Source organism: Schistocerca cancellata, chromosome 2 (assembly GCF_023864275.1).
Source record: "Schistocerca cancellata isolate TAMUIC-IGC-003103 chromosome 2, iqSchCanc2.1, whole genome shotgun sequence".
NCBI lineage: Eukaryota > Metazoa > Arthropoda > Insecta > Orthoptera > Acrididae > Schistocerca > Schistocerca cancellata.
This window is the reverse complement of record NC_064627.1, coordinates 13,223,223-13,238,100: the sequence shown is the minus strand read 5'-3', so window position 1 is coordinate 13,238,100 and position 14,878 is coordinate 13,223,223. Positions and strand designations below refer to the sequence as shown.

The window sequence follows — 14,878 nt, the reverse complement described above, 5'->3', positions numbered from 1 at the left end:
GACGACGATTGAGTGTAAATGGTACAAATGGAAAATGTGAAAGTGGGGAGAGTAATTCGGACGGCAACTGCCTGCATGCCGGTGTGCAATGTGATGGGATCTTAGTAAATATCATCCCGGACCAGCAACATAACCCCTCCATGAACCGGAATACCTGCCACAGGGGGTAGGTCAAAACGCACAGAGGTGTAGTGTGCCAAGGCAATTTGATCGCATGGGCATAGTTTCTTTTCCTGGAGGGCTACGACGAGCGGACGGTGCAAGCGGAGCAGCAACTTCAAGTCCTCTCGGTTGGAGTGAATGCTGCGAATATTCCAGTGAATAAGTGCCATCGTGAGAAGAAAAAGAAAATGCAAGAAGGGGTCACCTCGAAGGCCGCTGAGGGCCTGGCTTCGAGCGAGCACTGCCGCCGCTATCAGTAGGCGGACAGTCATCGTCCATTGGTTCAATAGGTTCGTCGGCCATCTTGTTAAGATGGCCGGGAGGGGGAGCTTCCTCCGCTGGTGAACGGCCAGATGTTCGGCTACCAGCGATGCGGCCAGGTGAAACGGATGACGGCCTGGGGCGGAAGCCGCTGGGTGGCGCAGGAGAAGAAACGCGCCGTGGCGGAGAAGGAGAACTGTGCTTCCTATGGGCCTTCTTGGAAGGTCATTTAGTGGAAGTACTGGTCGATGGCTGGGAGTTTGAGCTACATAGGAAGTCTGCATGGGACGGTTCCTTCTTGAATGCCCGTGCATCTGACGTCTGGGTCTTCCGTCTTGGCAGAAGCTGATTAAGGTGCTCGTGTCTGAGGGGTGACGGGAGGAAGAGGAGATGTCGACCGGCCGATCTTAGCACTGGCCGAACGGACGACCGTATTGCTGAAGGTCAGATCGCAAGTCTGAGTCGCCACCTCCCTGGTAGTCTGAGGAGAGGCGAGGACAGTACTGTATTTCCCCGCTGGGAGCAGCGTGGGCTTCCTACTAGCAAATAGCTTGCGAGCAGCCGGGGTGGACACTTTCTCTTTGACCCGAATTTCCTGTATACAGCGTTCTTCCTTGTAGATGGAACAGTCGCGGGAGGAAGCTGCATGGTCACCCTGACAGTTCACGCAACGAGGAGACGGAGGTGGACAGTCACCCTCATGGGCATCCCTGCCACAAGTAACACATTTAGCCGCATTAGAACAAGACTGGCGAGTGTGATTAAAACGCTGACACTGGTAGCAGCGCGTAGGTGTCGGGACATAGGGGTGAACAGAAATAACCTCGTAGCCCGCTTTGATGCGCGACGGCAGCTGAACACTATCTAAGGTCAAGAAAAGTGTCCGGGTTGGTACAAGGTCATTGTTGACCTTTTTCATGACCCTATGGACAGCCATCACGTCCTGCTCAGCGAGGAAAGACTGAATCTGCTCGTCAGTCAATCTGTCGAGTGATCTAGTATATACCAAACCACGAGACGAATTCAAAGTACGGTGACCCTCCACCCGGACAGGGAACGTGTACAGGAGTGTGGCCCGAAGCAGTTTTTGTGCCTGAAAGGTGCTCTCAGTTTCTAGTAACAAGGTACCATTACGCAACCTGGTACAAGACTTAAGAGATCCGGCTATGGCATCTACGCCCTTCTGGATAACGAAAGGGCTGACAGAGGAAAAATACTTTCCGTCCTCAGATCTAGAAACTACGAGGAACTGTGCGGCAGGCGGTAGTACTTTTGTCACTGGTCGCTGGTCAAGTTTCCGTTTTTGGGCAGAAGTCCAGAGAGAAGAAGAGAAATCCATTGCAGAGGAATCCCCACGATTGCGAGCATCTCCGATGGCGCGCTCCTTCCTTGTGGGGACCCTCTCAGAGGGCACTCCCGCCTTAGGTGAATGTTTACACCTCAGGTCACACCTCCCGAGAAACAGACGGAGGAACCAATCGGCACGGTCGGAAGGTGTCAGCTCGGGCAATCATCCCTCCCTGGGCCTGGTCTTTACCAGGGGGTACGTGCGTGCCTTACTTGTCTACCCAGGGCGGGGAATTACGCGTTACCCCGTCACCGGCTACGCGTGGGTCAGCCTTGAGGCACGCACAGGGAGGAAGGAAGAAGAGGAAAAAGAAGGGAGAGAGGGAGAGAAAGGACAGACTGTCTCAAACACCGAGGCGGAGGCAAGGAGAAGGAGGCGGCAAGGGAAAGAGTAAGTAAGACAGTGATATGGAGAAGAACAAAGAAAGGAACGAACCAAAGGAAGGAAGAAACCAGAAGAAGTGAAAAACCAAAATGACCGCAAATATAGGTCGTGGCTACCCCCTTGAGGGGGAGGGACTCCTTTTAGTCACCTCTTATGACAGGCAGGAATACCTCGGGCCTATTCTAACCCCTGGACCCGCAGGGGGGTGCCATGAGGTATTTGACCTGACTGTCACAGCTGAGAAAATCTTGGTCCGGAAAGATCACCAGGGAGGAGTAAAGTCCCCAGTCAGCTTTTGGTATGTTCCAGCTCGAGGGACATGGGGACGTGGTGTGGTGCAGGAGACGAACGACACAGGGGAAATGGTCGCTCGAATAGGTGTCAGAAAGAACATACCACTTGAACTGACGTGCCAGTATTGAGGCAGACAAGATTGAGATGGTTAAAAACATGCACCAAGAGGGAGCCTCTCTGACAGGATGCAGGAGAACCCCAAAGTGGATGATGGGCATTGAAGTCGCCAAACAATAAAAACGGCAGAGGAAGCTGAGCGATCAGGTGCATCATTGCAGCCCGACTAACTGCGGACGACGATGGATGTGTAGACAGTACAAACAGGAAAAGTAAAGGCAGAAAGAGTAATACGGACAGCTATTGCTTGCAGTGGGGTGGTCAATAGAATGGGATGGTAATGGACACCGAACGAGCAACATGTCCCCACCATAAGCTGGAATAACGTCCACAGGGGTTAGGTCAGATTGCTCGGAGGTATAGTGGGTAAAAGCAATACAGTCAGTTGGGTGTAACTTCGTTTCCTGGAGACCAATGACGAGCAGTCAGTGCAGGCAGAGGAGCAGTTGTACTTCCTCCCAATTAGACAAATACCTCTTATGTTCCAATGTAACAGAGCCATCGCAAATCAGATAAAGGGAACGAAACGGGTGACGAGCTGGTCACCTCGATGGCCGCGGAGGGCCAGGTTTGGAGGGAACATCGCTACAACTGTCGGGAGGCGGATCCTGTTCCATCGAGTCATCGTCAGCAGTGGCCACATTCCTGGGTTGTGTCCGCCGATGACAGGCCAGCTGAGCGCCTGGCACCAGAGCGTCCCGGCGAAACTGAGTACGGCTGGGAGCAGCGACTGTCGGATGGAGCATCAGACGAAACGCACTGGTGTGGAGAGGAGGATAAAGACTACTTCTATGAGGCCTTCTTGGAAGACCGATGAGTCACAGGGATGATGGGCTGTGGGGACTGGACCTGAAGAAAGTCCTCACACTCGGGGTCCTTTTTTGAACGCCGGACCTCGGAAGCCAGGGTCCGTAACGTTTCCCCGATCGACGTCTGAGAAGAGGATCGCTTATCAGGAGGAGGAGGAGGAGGAGGAGGAGGAGGAGGAGGAGGAAGGGTGTCCCGGGGCTGAGGGGGCAAGGGCCACGAGGGAGGAGGATTTGGAAGGAGGGATTTGGGAGGCGGAGGCATCACAACCAAAGCAAACGACGTTGTCAACATCACAGGATGGAGGCGGTCATATTTCTTCCCGGCCTCAGAGTAAGACTGATGGTCCACGGTTTTCAATTCTTGTATCTTCTTCTCCTTCTGATATGCGGGGCAGTCTAAAGATCTAGGCGAGGGGAGGCCAGGACAATTGACGCACCGAGGTGGTGGGGTGCACATACGTCCCTCACGAAGAGGACGTCCACAATCGCCACAAAGGGGCTCAGCTTCACACCGTGACGACATGTGCCCGAAGTGCAAACATCGAAAGCATTGCATAGGAGGCGGGATGTAAGGTCACACGTCGCACCAGTAGCACATCACCTTTACCTTCTCCGGGAGAACATCCCCCTCGAAGGCAAGGATAAAGGCCCCAAGCCGGCGGGTCTGCCCTTCCTCCCAGGGAGTGGCCAAGGGGGAAAAGGCAGCGGAACCAGAACCAGAACTTTTCCTCTTAGAAGACGCGACCGCAGAGCGACCTGATGCATGTAGACATTTCATCTGCGAAACGTCCGCCCCGATACCAGCCAGTCCGACCAGGGGCTCTCCCCACAGGCGCCACCCAGCCTCAGCAAGGGCCACCTGGCAGGATGACCGTTGCCGGAGTCCTGATGCCCCAGGTAGACGGGCATCTACTCCTCGGCTGACGTGGGGAGGGTGCAGCTCAGGTATCGGCAGTACGATCCCTGTGTTGTCAGGGGGCTACAACCTAGAGGGTACACGACGACCCCATCACAGCGGGCTGGCTACCGTACTGGATTTCGGGTGCCACGGAAAGTCCACCATGATCGTAGGTGCAGATGGGGACGCACTACGGGTGTAACTTGTGCAACCCGTCAGGTGTTTAGGCCCAAATTGATGAACAGCGGGTGCAGTTATGACGCCGTTACGATGATGAGTGCCACGGTCTTAGTGCACTGAGGACCGGTGATACACCACGTAAGGTGTCCTTCCCCAAAAGGCTCGTACTTCTACAGAATTTTGAAAAATGGAGGTCAAACCCCAATGGGGACCATCACACTGAAGGCCAAAATGGTTGAAATTCCTTTTAGTCGCCTCTTATGACGACAGGCAGGAATACCTCGGGCCTATTCTTACCCTGGACCTGCAGGGGGAGGGATAGGTGATGTTTGTGACTAGACTGGAGTAGGTGGTGGTGGTGGGAGGATGTAAGGGACAGGTCTTGCATCTAGGTCTATTAGAGGGTATGAGCCATGAGGTAAGGTTGGTTGGTTCATTTGAAGAGAGAGAAGGGACAAACTACGAGGTCATCAGTTTCTTGTCCCTAATAAAACAATGTCACAAGCGTGAGAATAAAACGGACAAAACATATAACACAAATGGAAAGAAAGAAAAAAGCCACAAGAATGAGGGGAAGGTAACTAATACTAAAAGGAACAAAGGAGGACAAGGAAACAACAGACACTAGAAACAGAAGGGTGTAAAACATGAAAGCTGATTACAGTGGCTGGCCAACCATGAGAATAAATAAGGGAAATACAGCCACTCTGCGACACATTAATACCTCCACCCTAAAAGTACTAGGGTGGACGACACAGAGGATCAAAGGACATGCGCTAAAACCTACACAGAAGTATAAAACCCACTCTCACGGATAAAATGTAAAACTAAAGCTGCTGTGGAGGCATTGTCGCCAAACACCAATGCCAGGGTGCTGGGAAAGTTAAAAGTCTGCCGCAGAGTGGCTAAAAGTGGGCAGTCCAGCAAGAGGTGGATGATAGTCATTTTGGAGCCACAGCGACACTGAGGTGGGTCCTCGTGACAGATTAGGTTACAGTGAGTTAGCCACGTTTGGCCAATGCGGAGCCGGCAGAGGACAACTGATTCCCTGCGAGAGGTCTGCATGGAAGACTTCCACACATTCGTAGTATCCTTAAGGACACGCAGTTTGTCGTGCATGCTGTTATGCCATTCTGTCTCCCAAAGCCGAAAAACCCTGCGGTGTAAGACAGAATGCAGGTCAGCTTTGGAGATGCCTATCTCCAGAAGCAGTTTCCGTGTCACTTGTTTGGCCAGCCTGTCGGCAAGTTCGTTGCCGGGGATTCCGACGTGTCCTCAGGTCCACACAAACACCCCTGAATGGCGGGACTGTTCCAGGGCATAGATGGACTCCTGAATGGATGCTACAAGAGGGTGGCAAGGGTAGCACTGATCGATAGCTTGTAGACTGCTCAATGAGTTAGTACACAGGAGAAATGACTTGCCAGGGCATGAGTGGATGTACTCAAGAGCATGAGATATGGCGCCAGGTCTACAGTGAAAACACTGCAGCCAACTGGCAAGGAGTGCTGCTCCATATGCCATCCATGAACATATGCAAAGCCTACGTGACCATCAGAAATTGAGCAGTTGGTGTAAACCACTTCAGAGCTCCAGAACACATCAAGAATTAAGAGGAAGTGACAGTGGAGATTGGTGGGGTTAATAGAGTCCTTAGGTTCATGCAAAAGTACCAGAGAAGACTGTGGCCAAGGCGTACACCATGGAGGCGTACATGAATGGACTGCAAGTAGAAGTGGTAAAGGGAAGGACTCCAGTTCAGAGAGAAGGGACTGCACACAAACTGCAGTCATTAGCCCCGATCTGGCTGCCGATGCAAGAGATGGACTACCGCGCATGGGAAAATAGACGGTAATTCGGATGCTCAGGGGAACTATGAATGTGTGCTGTGTAACTGGAGAGCAGTTGTCTATGTCTGATCTGCAGAGGAGGGACACTGGCCTCCACCAGTACACTGGTCACCCGACCCGTCCAAAAGCTCCTGTCACTAATCGAACCCCACAGTGGTGCACAGGGTTGAGTAAATGCAATGCTGAAGGCGCTGCTGAACAATAAACCACACTCCCATAATCAGTTTGGGATTGGACAAGGGCTCTACAGAGCTGCAGCAGCATACAGTAATCTGCACCCCAATTGGTGTTGCTCAGGCAATGGAGGGCATTGTGGTGCTGCCAGCACTTCTGCTTAAGCTGATGAAGATGTGGGAGCCAAGTCAATCGAGTGTCGAAAACCAGTCCTAGGAATTGATATGTCTCCACTACATTGAGTGGATCATTAAGAAAGCGTGTGTTCAGGATGAACGGTACGACACCGACAGAAGTGCATGACACACGACTTTGCGGACGAAAACTGGAAGCCGTGGGCTAGAGCCTATGACTGCGCCTTGTGTATGGGTCCCTGAATGTGCCGCTCAGCAACAACAGTACCGGAGCAGCCGTACAAATTGCGAAAGTCATCTGCATACAGAGACGGTGACACGGAGGGTCCGACAGCTGCTGCCAGATCGTTAATGGCCACTAAAATAGAGTGTCACTCAATACAGAGCCCTGTGGGATTCCATTCTTCTGGATATGGATGGAACTTGGACACTGAAAGTACGGAGTGACAGGAAGTGTTGGATAAAAATCTGGAGTGGTCCCCAGAGACCCCACTCATACAATGTGGCAAGGATATGACATCGCCAAGTCTTGTTTCCACCACCAGCACAAGATGATCGACTACTCTTCATCGCATGTCAACCACCCTGATGCCACCCACTCCGACCAGGGGCCCCTCCCAACGAGGGCCACCCAGCCGCAACAAAGGCCACCTGGCAGGATGGCCACTGCCGGGAGTCTCTATGCCCCAGGGGGATGGGCCTACCCCTAGACATATGTGGGGAGTTAACGCCACAGGCATCAGCAGAGCAATCCCTGTGTGGTCAGGGGGCTACAACCAACAGGGCCCCACCACAACAGACTGGCTACCATGCTGGATATCAGGTGCAAAGAAGTCCACGTTCATCGCCGACGCTGCATAGTGCATGGCGGAAAACGCACCCAGGAAAGTATCCTCACCCAAGAGATGGAGAATGGGCAGGACTGCAATGCAACGACAAGAAAGTGGGCTAAAGATCTCAATGCCCGATGGACACAATGCACCTTGTAAGGCGCCTTTCCCCAATTGGCACGCTCTTCGGGAAAATTTTGTAGAATGGAGGTTCAATCCTACAGGGGACTATCACAAAGGCCGAAACATGTGAAACCCCTTTTAGTCATCTCGTTCGACAGGCAGAAATATCTCTGGCCTATGCTAATCCCGGACCTGTAGGGAGGAGGTACGATGTTTGGCACCTGCAAGGCACCATCGTATACCAACCTATTTGTGGGACATCTAAAGTATTTCTTTCCCACCACCAAGAAAACCGAATCCCTCTTTAGGTTCAGATTCACAGATAACATCTTTATCTGGACAGAGGGCAAGGGCATCCTATCCACAACCCCCCCACAACCTCAACACCTTCTCCCCATTCGCTTCACCTGGTCCAACTCAACCCGACGAGTCACCTTCATCGATGTTTACCTCCACCTCACAGGTCAGTACCTCTGCCACTATCAAACCTACCAACCACCAGCAATACCTCCACTTTGACAGCTGCCACCTGTTCCATACCGAGAAGTCCCTTTCACACAGCCTAGCCACCCACGGCCATTGCATGTGCAGTGACGAGCCGTCGTCCACAAAACACACCGAGACCTTTACAAACCATAATTACACCCAACCTTGTACAAAAACAGGTCTCCTGTGCTTTATCTTTCCAGTCACCCACCACCTCTCTAAGTCCCACTGTATGGCCACAGAGGAGCATTCCCCTTATAACTGAGTACCACCCAACATCGGAGCAACTGATCCGTATTCCCCGGTACGGTTTTGACAAAATCTCATCATGCCCTGAAATGAAGAACATCCTACTCACTATCCTTCCTGTCCCTCCGACAGTGAAATTCTGTCTCCTACTGAATGTACACAATATCCTCATCTGTCCCTACTCCGTGCCTGCTCCCAACCCCTTGTCTCACAGCCCTTATCCTTCTAATACTTCTAGATGCAAGACCTGTCTCATATTTTCCCACCACCACACCTACTCTAATCCGCTCACAAGCGTGACCTATCCCATCAAAGGCAGTTGTGTGCTCTGTAATGAGTGCTTCACAGAATGGATTGTGCTACTGACACTAGATATTATGAACTGCAAATACAAAATATAATGAATGTTTAACAAAATATAAAAATTAATTAAAACACACAGTTATTATATAGCACTTAATTTTTCAATGTGTGCCTGCTGCAGTGCTATGTTTAATGAATTCAGCTGTTCTTTTGCTCCAATTATTGTTGTTAGCAGATTGTCCCACATCCCTCTCAATTCCCTGTACTGTACTGCCTGTTCCAGAGCACTAGTCAGTGACAATTTTTAGCCATTTTCCACTTAAAGAGCATAGCTTTCATTCTAGTATACCCTGTTTGGAGTCCCTTCAAGTGACGATGGTTTCCTCGAAGTGTCAGATTGAATCTGTCTAGGGCATATAGTTGAGGTTCTGAAACAATGCCCATGCAGATCTTCACTGTACTTTCAAGTCATAGGTGGTGGAATGTGGTTCCAGATAGATGTCCTAGATTTAAGCCTACTATGGGTTAAGGAGCTCAATCTATTACCTGTTGGCAAATCTCCAAAGACTGAGATATGGAAGATGTTGTTCTATCCCAATCACCTGTAGCTGTGGCCTAAAGTGAGGGGGCATCAATATTCGAGATAACTGTAGCCATGGAAGAGACGCGAGTTTGGCCATTCTAGATATTAGCCTACTTTTATTGTTAAGACATATCTACATGTTTAACAAGACAGCTTCTCCTCCATACACAAGAGCAATAATCAGCAACACTATCTAGCAATGCTTGTGCTGCTATGCGCAGTGTCTTTGCAAGTGCTCCCCAACTCTTAGCAGAAATTTTTCTAGTCTAAGCTCTTTCTGATTTTCAATGTTTCTTGCATGGTTTCAAGTTGCTCTTTAATGGTGAGAAAGTTATATGTACACTCCGTGAAATTTTAAAAACTGACCGTCCTTTACCTTTCTTCCACAACAGAATACATTTAGTTCTCTATTTGCAGTTTGACAGCTCAGATGACAACAGCACACTTCTGTTTTCTGGAGTGTGGGGAGGGGGGGTGGGGGGTGGAACACAACCTCTATTTCTTATGATATTTAGTTACATATCTATATTTACTGAATATACGCTTGCATTGTGCACAGTCCATAGACTGTGTTGCTATCACCATGCACTCAGCACAAAGGAGAGCTGGTGGTGGAAATGGTATCTTTTCTACAGTAGGCTAGGTTACAGGTAAATAAGCTGAAAGTGTTTGTCCAGAAGAGCAGAGTTTCTCTCTGTGGGGGCACAGTAATCTGACAATTGGGCTTCCAAGACAGCTGGGCTCATGAACGTTAGGAAGTATGTAGAAGGTAGGAGCATGGGAATGTTAGGGATGGGGCAGAAGATAGACACAGGACAGAGGTTCTGGGAAGGGCCTAAGAATTTGATGAGGGATTAGTGATCTTGCTGAATTTCTGGAATGGGGTTACTGTGGCAGGGTTTCTAGGCAGACAATTTGATGGCTTGTGGAGTTCGGCCACGAGGCAATCCATGTGGTTCATAACCACTGTGGTGGATCCTTTGTCAGCAGGTAGGATTGTGAGGTCAGGATCAGTTTTTACATGGCGGATTGGGATTCTTTCTGAAGATTTAAGGTTGGCTTCCATGTTGAGGGATTTGGGGAATGACGATCAGGCAAAGATCAAGGTTAGGAAATTCTGGAAGGTTAACAGAGGCTAATTTGGGGCAGTGGGGGTGGATCAGAGTTACTTGGAGGGCTGAACTGAGTCAGGCAGGCTTCAATTTTGGTTTTGGATTGAGTCTGATTGGTAGGGTTGGTGACAAAACTGTTTCCACTGTAGGGACCAGGAGAAGGAGATAAGGTCTTTAACAAGCACAACACGACTGAATTTAGGAGTGCGACAATATAAAAGGCCTTTGGAAAGGCTAAAACTTCTATGAGAGAGACACTTGGAGGAACAGTTTCATATCTGTTTAGGTTCTGGATTCCGTATGGCGGTGGGTGAGAATTTAAGGATATGAAAGAACGGTATGTTTAAAATCAAACCAGCCAGTGGGGAAAGAAAGAGTGATCAACACTGAGCATTAAAATAATATATGTTGAAAAGAGGGCTCTGTGCACAGAACGGAGGACTAATACAAACGTAGCAGTGAAATTACATTACAAAATACTGTAAAATTCTAACCTGTATTATGTGGAAGGCCAAACATATGTATTATGCAAAGGAAATTAGCAGGTTATTGGCTTGTGATAAAAAGTGAGAAAATAGGAACATAAAATCAAAACAAGCAAGAATACGACAGTCCTCTGGTAATGGTTGCAGCCTCAGATTTCAATACTTTTTTTCTCTATAGCTGAAAAACACGGAACCGTAATAAACTCCCACAGAAACCCTACAGCTAACAAATCATTTGTAACTCACACCAAACATAGCACTTCATTTCAAATGCCCAACTCCTAAAGGCTCTCAATCCTCTAGATATGACAGTGTATAAAATCAGATTTTAAAATCATGTGCAGACTTAATCACTCAACTATTCTGCTATCTGTGTAATCAATCAATGAAAACTAGTGTAACCGAAGCACATGATAGTGATGTCAATCCACAAAAGTAGAGAGGACAGTAATATCGAAGTATTGGTCCATCTCTCTGCTGTCCGTATTCTCAAAGATATTTGAGAGACTAGAGTATGATAGGATCTATAGCCAATCGACACCTACACCAGCTTTAGTACAGGATTCTCCACAGAGAGCTATATTTAGTATAACAGATAAAATTCTGTGAAAACTGTATTTTAGGAAGTACCCAATGGGGGTCTCTGACAAAAAGGAATATTCTGTACAATTAACCAGCTTTGCCTGGCAACATAGGAAACATGCAACAAATGGCAAATCAATGCTGTATCAATAACACAGTATCAGTTGCAATTTTTTCCAACAGGATAAGCTAAGATCAGTCTGCCACCACAACCAAAATAACTGAATATACGCATCAAAAGGTGACACTACAGCAACTACTGACATTATGTCAATGGCCAAAGCTAACAACGCTTCCTCACCATCATACTATGTCACCAAAGGCAAATCTCTGGATTGACTAGAATCTTAATTACACAACAACAATCAAAAATCTTTTCTCTGGAAGTAGGTGTAAAAACAGGGTAGCTACTCAAACTTAGGGGGCAGGAGGGGGGGATCCCTGAGAATTTGAGGTGTGAGGATGATTTTGTCAAGAAGTTCTTGGTAAATTAAGGATTGGTAGGGCAGGGAGGGGGGGATAGGCAGCTATAGCCCAATAATTATTTTTTCCCCTTCTCAGCTGAGCCATATACCAGCCATACACAGTAGCTTAACAGCTCTTTTCAAACATTGATAATTTATATGGAATAATAATCACATAATTAAAACCACTTAGAAAAATTATGTATTCTACAACTTGTGATGTAACTCAATACAACTGAATGTTAATGCTAGGTTAACAACCCAGATTTTATGAAATCCCTAAACCTCTTAGATTTACCAATCTTTCCACTGAGAATTCCAGGTTTTCCAGAAGAATCAACACCCTGAAAAAAACTCAGACGGAGGAAGTGTTAAATACAGAGGCCCTCTGAGCTTGATCCTCTGGCCACTGATTTTCTTGATCTACATTAGTGCTCTAACAATTACAGTTACTAACAGAGTAAAAATAGCTGAGTTTACTGATGATCCAAGTATTCTGATCACAGAGCCGAACTCAACAATGCAGGATACAGCCCTGACCGTCACTTATCAAATACATCAATGCTCCACAGCAAATAGCCTAACAATTTTTCAGAAGCTAATGTCATCCTGTTTCAGGGAACAAAATACTTCAAGTTCCAGAAATGGATATTAACAATCAGAAAATTAATGTATGGAAGTGAAACATGGACGATAAATAGTTTAGACAAGAAGAGAATAAAAGCTTTCCAAATGTGGTGCTACAGAAGAATGCTGAAGATTAGATGGGTAGATCACATAACTAATGAGGAGGTATTGAATAGAATTGGGGAGAAGAGGAGTTTGTGGTACAACTTGACCAGAGGAAGGGATCGGTTGGTAGGACATTTTATGAGGCATCAAGGGATCACCAATTTAGTACTGGAGGTCAGCGTCGAGGGTAAAAATCGTAGAGGGAGACGAAGAGATGAATACACTAAGCAGATTCAGAAGGATGTAGGCTGCAGTGCATACTGGGAGATTAAGAACCTTGCACAGGGTAGAGTAGCATGAAGAGCTGCATCAACCCAGTCTCAGGACTGAAGACAACAACAAATACAAAATTCCTAGACACCTAGATGGATAGTCTCTGTAGATGGAAAGAGCAAATTGATCAGCTGGTCAAGAAATTTAGCCTAGCATCCTCTAAATCTGATAACTACTTTGTACTCTGTTGTCATATTTTGCATATTTCTATTCCATGCTCTCCTATGGTATAATCTTATGTGGAAATGCTGCAGGAGTTAAAAGTTTTTAAACTTCAAAAATGAGCCATGAGATTAATATATAGGGTCTCTAACAAACTACAGGGGGCCCTTCATATCTCAGGATATACTCAATATACGTACATACTGATTATGTTTGTAGTCAGCAACAGGGAAATTGTGACACGTAATGACAAGATAAGTGAAAATTTTTTACTAAGACTATACATTTCTCTCGAAGTACACAAGGGAGTTTGTGAGTCAGGTATAAGAGTAAGCCTATACAATAATCTTCCCATCAACATAAAAAAGGAAATTAATAATGCACATGAATTTAAAAGGAAACTAAACATTCCCAGATTTTTAAAAAATAAATGAATTCTTAGTATTATAAAGCATCCTTAAGTTATAAGATTAGAACAAACCAGTTAGGTGAAAACACTCTTGAAAGAAAGAAAGAAAAATACTTCTGTCACAAAAACAAAGCTTGGAACTTTAAGATAAATTATAAAATGTAAATTTATGTGTGTCAGTAGGATAAAAATTTGGACTTCCATATATTTCACCGTTTTAAACTTCCCCTTAAACTTTTAGGCCTACCAATGATTGTAATATTTTATGGAACCAATTGTTCTCAGAAAAATAAAATATAAACTTACAACATATTATGATATCTAAAATGTCCATGTAATACTACATTATTTCACTTTATCTGTCCTATATTATTAGTAATCTGTAATTAATAGGAACAAATAAAAATCAAATAAATGCTCAACTCAACCGCCGTATGTTGCTGACTTCACAAACCTTAAATATGCAAGGCACAAAATCCATGCAATGAAGGAGATAACTCACAAAATCAACCTATGATGAAAACTGTATTTATCTGACTGAGTAATTAAACCTACAATAAACATACTACACGAATGTCTTTTAGGAGCAATTAATTTGCGTTAACATAGTAGCGGATCCTATTGAGTCCACTATGGCGCTACACATAATAATCAGAGAAATGAATACGGTATATGAACGGAACAGTTTAACTAAAGCCCGGTAAAATACTGTGGATACGTATTCGTGCAAACGAAAACTTGGTTAGGTAGACGTGTCATTATCATTCGTCTTTCGAAGAAAGTGCTGTGTAGTGAGTTCCTACGTATTTTCCATACCACAAGAACTGATCACAATAGAAAACAATGTTAATGCATTTCCAGTTTACCTGGGTACCGTACTGGTAAAATTAGGCTTCCGCGTTTTAAAATGATTTGTTGGGCTTTACTTTCATGACAGCCTTGATAATGTCGCCTCACCTGCAGTAATGTGTGCGCAGTGTCTTCTCCAACTCTTTTTACACGTGTCACGCAATTCTATTTTACATTTACCTAACCTCACATCAATTAACCGGCCCACCACATGTTTACATGTTCATATAGTCCGTCAAACCAAGTTGACACTCGGCGCGATGGCTGATGGGAGCGACCACAGGGGATCCTAACTATCGATACTACCCATTTAACTTTTTTTAAATTTTACTGCTTGTTGGAAAAATGCAGTTATTACGACTGTTTATTAAGCCTAACGATGAAAGTTAAATCTTAAGTATACAGCTAGAGATTTGTATCTGCTCGATGCAGGTAACAGGTTATTACACTGTTAATTTAGAAGCCATGCTGACTCCTAGCAACGGCATCTACGTTTTTGAAGTGTTTTCCCACAGTTCACTATGCTATGCAACATGTTTAGAACATTGCAAAATATTGTGGTTCTGCTCTCTGCCGTCTTTTGGATGTTAGCTGTATGTGGAAGAATCTATCACTCATATCCTAC

General features: G+C 46.4%; 1 protein-coding gene across 1 annotated transcript in view; it reads right to left on the bottom strand.

Moving 5' to 3' along the window:
- LOC126161310 (uncharacterized) overlaps positions 1-14,520 on the bottom strand; it is a 187,599-nt gene extending 173,079 nt beyond the window's left edge. Inside the window, exon 1 of the mRNA XM_049917063.1 lies at positions 14,362-14,520. The gene's annotated coding sequence lies outside the window, so the exon portion shown is untranslated. The remainder of the gene's footprint in view (positions 1-14,361) is intronic.
- Between the last annotated feature and the right edge of the window lie 358 nt (positions 14,521-14,878).